This window comes from Astatotilapia calliptera, chromosome 8, assembly GCF_964374335.1.
Source record: "Astatotilapia calliptera chromosome 8, fAstCal68.1, whole genome shotgun sequence".
Classification (NCBI taxonomy): Eukaryota; Metazoa; Chordata; class Actinopteri; order Cichliformes; family Cichlidae; genus Astatotilapia; species Astatotilapia calliptera.
Genome location: NC_137429.1, coordinates 822,412 through 831,670, shown reverse-complemented (window position 1 = coordinate 831,670; position 9,259 = coordinate 822,412).

Here is a 9,259-nt window from a genome sequence, read left to right as displayed (position 1 = left end):
GATGTTTTGGTCCCAGGCGTTCCCACAGTGCCCTGCAGCTCTGATTACATCACTCCCTCTGTGTCTGTTCACCTTTGAAGGAATGAAACCATAAAGCAAACATGGCAGAGCAACTAAAGAGTCAGTTTAAGGAAGGAGTGTTGTAATGTGTGTCGACTTGTGTGGTTATCATTGCTGAGAGATCTGATTTCTTCAGAAAACTTCCAGAAAGTGCTGCATGGAAATATCTCAGTAATGATCCTGATCCGTGCACATGCACGAGCAGATCAGAGTGCAGTCCCACACACCTCCGTGCAGCTCACCTCCTCCCGTCATCCTACAGAGACTGTAGGACACTGTGGGACACTGTGGGACACAGAGACCACCAAAAGAGTCAGTCTGTCTCTCTGGACATGCTGTACTCTGTACCACCCACTGTTATCATCTTCAGTGCCCTATACCAACACAGAGCAGCTCACCTGAGCCGTCGTTTCTTTCCTGATCTTTTCCTGTCTTCTGTTATCAGACCTGAGATGTGACTGCTTTCTGCTGTTGCTGATGACCCCAGTTAAGTCTACAAGACATGCTGTGTAAGTAAATACAAACAACAACAGTTTGGTCTGCATTTATTCAAAAATCACATCCCACAGACTTAGAGGGTCCACACTGTCTGCACTGCATATAGTGAAGTCTGCAAGTCAGTGAAATTTGTTTTGTGCCCACATTATTCTGCAGATCGTCAGAGCGAAAGTTATTGTCCATGTTTGCATAGCCCTTTTTAAAAGCATGCTTTCATGACATTATTGTGTGTGGGGTGGTGGTCAGGGCTATCCACACTGACAAGTGGGACATTGAAAGTCACCTCTCCAGTGGGGAGGGAGCCTGAGTCTAAATTGGAGTGTGTTCTATAGTAAATGCTGAAAAATGTGTTTAAGGAAGGAAATAAGTTGGTTATCTAAAAATCTGATTGTTTGCCTGCAGCAGGAGAGATGAGCCCTCCGTCACAGATGGTTACTGGGTCCCTCATCTGGGGCTCTCCTCAGCTCTTCCCAGGAGGGTGGCACGGGTGCCCCTCCAGTGCTCCTCTTTGGGCTCTCACCCTCTGGGGCCTCTGGATGTCTGGAGCCTGGATCTCCTTTATGCCTGCTTCATGCCCTGGGGGACGGGGCTATGGCTCTCTACATCTTCTAGCAGACCGTTACATGGGGAAACCTTTTGAATACAAGTGCACTGATCCACACAGGTGTGCACACGGGTGTTCACTGTTCATAGACATAAACTACACCTCTATTGGTGCTATTTCCAAGCACATTGTGCGCTGTCTGTCCTGCGTGCTACACAACAACATTCAATATTCAGTATTTACTGCTGTTTACACTTAGCTAGATTAATGTGATGGTGTTGTGTTTAGTGTGTTGCTCTGGTTTTTTGCTTGTTTTCTCTTCTTTTTCTCTCAACAGGTGATCCAGGAGATTTTTTTCTCTTCTTTCTCTTTTTAAGTGTCCTTTCTCACTGTCCCTCTCCCCGTCAGTTTTTCTTTTCCTTCATCTTTCTTTCTCCCTTTCCTATTCCTCAGTCATGCCTGTCCCGTCTGTAACAACTGAAAATAAAATAAAATAAATAATAACAACAAAGGTCGATCAAATGGAACAATACGACAAGGCTGTGATGCTCCATTTGGCAAAGTAAATCGATTGGGTATTGTTAAATCCTCCCAATTCTTTCGATCTTTGGACTGGAGGAAGGACAATACTCGGTGTATAAATGCTCAATCAACAATCTTTTATTCCATACAATACAACACTTTATGAGCATAAACCATCCGGGTGGGGAGACATGCACGAAGAGGGTCACAGCAAATCTCAAACTGGTGGAGGGTTACTCAAACTCTTATAGCCTCTATTGGCCCCCACCTAGTCGTAAAAACCTAAACATTCACATTCTTTCTAACTCCTGACTTATGGCCTTGGCTCCCTATTTTGTCTGCCTTCAACAACGGTGGGGGTGATGTGCTCTCTGTCTCCTCTACTATCAGAAAAAGCAAAGTCCTGACTCTCTGCAAACAGTATTTCTTATAACTCAGCAGTATAATGCATCATAAACAATATCATTCATTCACACTGAATCAGCAATTTAATACAAATCAGTTTAATAACTGTAATAGTTATCACCTTCTTCTAATTCAGGAGAATACTACAAACTATCCATCCATCCATCCATCTTCATCCGCTTTGTCCGGGGCCGGGTCGCGGGGGCAGCAGCCTAAGCAAAGAGGCCCAGACCTCCCTCTCCCCAGCCACCTCCTCCAGCTTATCCGGGGGAACACCAAGGCGTTCCCAGGCCAGCCGAGAGATATAATCTCTCCAGCATGTCCTGGGTCTGCCCCGGGGCCTCGTCCCGGTGGGACATGCCCGGAACACCTCACCCAGGAGGCATCCTTGCCAGATGTCCGAACCACCTCAGCTGGCTCCTTTCGATGTGGAGCAGCAGCTGCTCTACTCTGAGCCCCTCCCGGATGGCCGAACTTCTCACCCTATCTCTAAGGGAGAGGCCAGCCACCCTTCGGAGGAAGCTCATTTCTGCCGCTTGTATCCGCGATCTCGTTCTTTCGGTCACTACCCACAGCTCGTGGCCATAGGTGAGGGTAGGGACGTAGATCGACCGGTAAATTGAGAGCTTCGCTTTTACACTCAGCTCCCTCTTCACCACGACGGACCGGTGCAGCGTCCGCATTACTGCAGCTGCAGCCCCAATCCGTCTGTCGATCTCCGGCTCCCTTCTCCCATCACTCGCGAACAAGACCCCGAGATACTTGAACTCCTCCACTTGGGGCAGGAACTCCTCCCCGACCCGGAGTGGGCACTCCACCCTTTTCCGGCTGAGAACCATGGCCTCAGATTTGGAGGTGCTGATCCTCATTCCCGCTGCTTCACACTCGGCTGCGAACCGTTCCAGTGCGAGCTGGAGGCCCTCACCCGATGAAGCCAACAGAACCACATCATCTGCAAAAATCAGAGATGAGATTCTGAGGCCACCAAAGCGAAAGCCCTCCGCCACTTGGCTGCGCCTAGAAATCCTGTCCATAAAAATTATGAACAGAACCGGAGACAAAGGGCAGCCCTGGCGGAGCCCATCACCCACCGGGAACGAGTCCGACTTATTGCCGGCAATGCGAACCAAGCTCTTGCAACGGTTGTATAGGGATCGAATGGCCCGTAGCAATGGGCCAGACACCTCATACTCCCGCAACACCTCCCACAGGACACCCTGAGGGACACGGTCGAATGCCTTCTCCAAGTCCACAAAACACATGTAGACTGGTTGGGCAAACTCCCATGCACCCTCAAGTATCCTGGAGAGGATAAAGAGCTGGTCCAGTGTTCCACGGCCAGGACGAAAACCGCATTGTTCCTCCTGTATCCGAGGTTCGACTAACGGACGAACTCTCCTTTCCAGCACCCTGGCATAGACTCCACGCAACATTGCAGAGGTGTGTCAACCAGGACAGCCCTACAACGTCCAGAGCCTTCAGGAACTCAGGGCGGACCTCATCAACACCAGGGGCTCTGCCACCAAGGAGTTGTTTAACTGCCTCAGTGACCTCGCCCCCGGAAATTGGCGGGTCATTCCCCTCATCCCCAGACTCTGCTTCCTCCTCGGAAGACGTGTCAGTGGGATTAAGGATGTCAGCAGCGCTCCGCCAGCACTATACACAGTGCAGGTAGAGCACCGCTTTCCCCTCCTGAGACGCCTGACGGTTTGCCAGAATCTCTTCGAGGCAGTCTGAAAGTCTTTTTCCATGGCCTTTCCGAACTCTAAGAAGGCTAGGTACTCTGAACTGCCACTCGGCACATAAGCACAGATGACAGTCAGGACCCGTTCCCCGACCCTAAGGCGCAGGGAACAAACTCTCTCGTCCACCGGGAAAAACCCCAACGTACCGGCAGCAAGCCGAGGGGATATTAGAATACCCACCCCAGCCCGCCGCCTCTCACCAGGGGCAACTCCAGACTGAGACAGAGTCCAGCCCCTCTCCAGGAGACTGGTTCCAGAGCCCAAGCCATGCGTAGAGGTGAGCCCGACTATATCTAGCCGGTACGTCTCAACCTCACGCACTAACATAGGCTCCTTCCCCACCAGAGAGGTGACATTCCATGTCCCTATTGCCAGTCTTGGCAGCCGGGGGTCAGTCCGCCAGGGCCTCCGCTCCTGGCTGCCACCCGGCACACAATGCACCCGACCCATATGGCGCCTCCTGCGGGTGGTGGGCCTGCGGGAGGATGGGCCCATGTCTCCTCTTCGGGCTGTGCCCAAAGGCCCGGCCACCAGACGCTCGCCCTCGGGCACCCTCCCCGGGCCTGGCTCCAGGGCGGGGCCCCGGTAACCCTATCCCGGGAGGGGTAAACTGTTCCCTCGATGTTCTCTTCATAAGGGTCTTCTGAATTGCTCTTTGTCTGGTCCCTCACCCAGGACCAATTTGCCATGGGAGACCCTACCAGGGGACAAAGCCCCCAGACAACATAGCCCCTGGGATCCCTGGGACACACAAACCCCTCCACCACGATAAGGTAGCGATTCACGGAGAGGACTACAAACTAAAACTACATAATAATTTCACAATCTTTAATTAGGGGTATAACATGGCATAAGATAATATAATAATCTCACAGTATCCTTGTTGGTCTTCAGACAACAATTCTGATGGCTAAAGAACCAAATGGGACAGGCAAACAAACCCCCCAAAAAAACAAAACAAAAAACAAATGGTCAGTGAAGATGGTCAGGTTCAAGCTCACTGACTCTCCAACCCACATCCACTGCCACTGTGCTGAAGGGAAGTTAAAGACTTTCTTCTGCACTTACATTTGCATCACCTCGATCCATGACAGTCATTCAGGCAGTAATGCCTGGACTGGAAACAAGCCATCCTTCAAATATTACAACGTTCGAGCTCCTGTGTTGGAATGAAAAACAAATGTGTTGTTTAAACTAGAGACTGCACTTGTGACAGAACAATAAATATGTTTATATTGATGATATCAGTAACTATAAAACAACGTTGTGGTAGGCCTAAACGTAGTTTCAGAATAATTAAATCTGAGACTGTGTTTCATTGTGAGATTATAACAGTGATGGCAATATAACTGTTTGATGTTCTGATGTGTCTAGGATTCTGTTGTTCAGAGCCCACAGAAGATATTCAAAGTGTAAATTATGTTATTAGGCATCTACTTAAAAGACCTTTGTGTGTTTCTGCCAGAGTTTCGGTCGTTAAAAGTCAAAATGGAAATCGAGAAGAGGACAAAGACATGCTGTGGAAGAGAGACAGAGGTTAATAACAGATATGATTCAGTGCAGAGAGGTCTGTTAACACATAGTGAGTGAAGAAGAAACACCCAGTGCATCATGGGAATCCCCCGGCAGCCTACACCTATTGCAGCATAACTAAGGGAGGACTCAGGGTCGCCTGGTCCAGCCCTAACTATATGCTTTAGCAAAAAGGAAAGTTTGAAGCCTAATCTTGAAAGTAGAGATAGTGTCTGTCTCCTGAATCCAAACTGGAAGCTGGTTCCACAGAAGAGGGGCCTGAAAACTGAAGGCTCTGCCTCCCATTCTACTTTTAAATACTCTAGGAACAACAAGTAGGCCTGCAGAGCGAGAGCGAAGTGCTCTAATAGGGTGATATGGTACTACAAGGTCATTGAGATAAGATGGGGCCTGATTATTTAAGACCTTGTATGTGAGGAGCAGGATTTTGAATTCTGGATTTAACAGGAAGCCAAAACAGGAGAAATATGCTCTCTCTTTCTAGTCCCTGTCAGGACTCTTGCTGCAGCATTTTGGATTAGCTGAAGGCTTTTCAGGGAGTTTTTAGGACTTCCTGATAATAATGAATTACAGTCGTCCAGCCTGGAAGTAATAAATGCATGAACTAGTTTTTCAGCGTCACTCTGAGACAGGATATTTCTAATTTTAGAGATGTTGCACAAATGGAAGAAAGCAGTCTTACATATTAGTTTAATATGTGCGTTGAAGGACATGTCCTGGTCAAAGATGACTCATATTTGCATTCAGTGTTATATTAATATAAGTGTTATTCTAGAAATTTCAACAATGATAAAAAAAAAGTTACCACAAATTGTTTTTAGTTTAGTAGAACTTGAAATGTTTGTCAGTTTGTAAACAGTCAGATGCATCAAGTTATTCTTAGATATGCATACTTGTAATAAATAAACTGTCCTAACATAGTTCTCATAAGTAAGTTTAGCTTTGTTTTTTAGTTTTTAACCATCATATTCTAACGTGACATAACCCGTGTAAACAAGTTTGAACATCCCATGATGTGCGTGTGGGAACGCCTCAGTGTTCCCTGGAATAACGGCTGCTGTTCCACAGAAAGCACAGCAGAGGTAATGTTATGGTCCACCGACACTCCCACACTGCCCTGCAGCTCTGAGTTCACCGCGCTCTGTGTGTCTTACACCTGTGACATGTCTGCTTTATGGCTTCTGTCCTTCAGAGTAATTATGAGTGTTGATGAGGATCGTTTAGATTCCTCTGGTGTATAAACACATTTTTCATTCATGCTTTATTTTCTCCAACCTTTATGACAGCCCAGCTACAGACAGCTGCGACACCAAGTGATCCTTTGATGTGATTAACAAACGTGCAGAGCAGAAACCGTGAAACTCGTTAACAGCCTGTGCCGTGGCAGCGCATGCTCCAGCTGTTTTTACACTGCTGTATTTTCTGTTTATTGCATTTCCTTTGATTACAGACCTTATCTCTCAGTATAATATTACTGCTATAATGGCTGCAATCACAGCATGTAAGATGGTGACAGATGTACCCTTAGGCCCCTCCTCGATTCAGAGATGGTCTTTCCCTTTTCACGTAAATGGCCTCCTTGACTCCGCCCTCAAACCAGCGTTCCTCCCTGTCCAGGATGTTACATCCTCATCATTGAAAGAGTGTCCACTGGCCTGTGGGTGTAAATAGACTGCAGAGTCCTGGCCTGGTGAGGTAGCTCTTCTGTGTTGTGCCGTCCTCTTAGCCAGAGGTTGTTTGGTTTCCCCGATGTATAAATCCTGCCAACTCCTGCACTTAACAGCGTACACTCTGTTACTCTGTTTGTGTCGGGGGACCCGATCCTTGGGGTGGACCAGTTTTTGGCGCAGCGTGTTTTGGGGTTTAAAAGCCACAGAGACCTGGTGTTTAGAAAAAATGCGTCTCAGCTGCTCCAATACTCCTGACACGTACGGGATCACTACAGGTTTTCACTTGGGCAGCGGTTGTCCTTCTCTCCTGGATCGGAGCTTTCTTTAGGAGCCTTCCCAGCTTTGACAAAAGTCCAGCTGGGATAACCACATTTACTCAGGGCCTTCTTGATGTTCTTCTGCCTCCCTGGCTGCTGTGTCTGTGGGGATGGTGTTCGCTCTGTGTTGTAGCGTCCTGGTGACGCCCAGTTTGTGCTCCAGTGGATGATGAGAGTCAAACCTTAGATACTGATCCGTATGTGTAGGTTTACGGTACACGTCAGCTTTTAGATGTCCCCCATTACTGATGGAAATCTCACAGTCTAAGAAGGCTAACCTGCCACTGTTCATATCCTCCCTGGTGAATTTGATGTGTCGGTCCACCGAGTTAATGTGATCCATGAAATGTGGCACGTCCTGAGATTTGATTTTCAACCCAGGTGTCATCCACATACCTGAACCAATGGCTTGGTGGTGTTCCAGGGTAGGATAGCAAAGCCCTCTTTTCCACTTCTTCCATGTACAAATTGGCCACGATGGGTGAAACTGGGGAGCTCATGGCACCCATGTTTCTGCCTGTAGAACTGAGCCTTGTATGTGAAGTAGGTGGAATGAAGACACAGTTCAAACACACACTGTCGATGCTGAGAGCGGTCCTGTTGCTGAGGTTGGGGTCATCCTGTAATCTCTTACGAACTACCTCCAACGCTTCTGTGACTGGGATGCAAGTGAATGGATTGGATTTATATAGCGCTTTTCAAGGCACCCAAATCACTTTACAATACCACTATTCATTCACTCTCACATTCACACACTGGTGGAGGCAGCTACGGTTGTAGCCACAGCTGCCCTGGGGCAGACTGACAGAAGCCAGGCTGCCATATTGCGCCATCGGCCCCTCTGGCCATCACCAGTAGGCGGTAGGTGAAGTGTCTTGCCCAAGGACACAACGACCAGGACAGAGAGAGCTGGGGGAACGAACCGGCGACCTTCCGGTTAAAGAAGAGAGATGTAACGTCGTACGAGACCATGGTTTCATCTCCCTCCATAATGACATCTCTCACCTTCTCAACACAATCCAAAGAGTTCTGGATGTGGTGTTCAGAGCTGTCCACCAGCAGGTTGAGGATTGAAGCCAGAAACTTGGAGATGTTACAGGTAACGGAGTTGATCATGCAGACAATCGGTCTTAAAGGTGCTTCCTGGTTATGTATCTTCAGTAAACCATACAGACTTGGTGTAGACTCCCCTGGGTACAGCCTGTGCTATGAGGTCCGGTCAACAGCCTTGTCTCATTCTAACAGCTTCAGATGGTCTATCACCCTCTTCCTGTATATAATAGATATATGTTAGCTCCCTTGCAGTGTAAGGCTCGAGTAGTACCCCAGCTGTTATTACACGAGGAGCAGAAACGTGCTTTATTGAAAAATATTTGAGGTTCCATCTGCTGGGCCGCATTAGACCTTTGGCAGGTCAGATGTGGGCTCCTGGCCCCATGTTGGACACCCTGTTATTTGAGGAGCTCACTGTGATATTGTCACGTTTACCTTTACATGAGCTTCAGCTGCTTCTAGCTATGACGGGATTAGGACTGAGGCGTGTTACCTCATGGCTCCCTGCTGCACCGGGTTCTGGTTCTGAGATCACTCAGGGTTCTGCAGAAGACCGTCTGTCCTACGAGCAGGTGAGCGATCCTCGAGCCGAGAGAAGTTGAACGGCTGTTTTCGAGGTGCTGAGAGATCAAACTCAAAGTATCAGTCTGATAACAGGTGGAACAAATTTATTGTCTTATTACCATCGAGGTTGTTTTTATCTGGAATCGCCGATCAGCATCTGTGATTTACCTTTGTGCTAACCTTTGGAGCTTTTTACCTGCAGACTCGTGTTTATCAGAGAGATAAGAGCCGAGCTGCTCTGAGCTGTCAGACTGTCAGAACAGACACTTTCTCAGAAGCTCCAACTCCAGGTGAGTCGTGTCTTTATGCTCGTCTCGCGCCTGAATGTGAGCGTTTGTCAGACGTGAG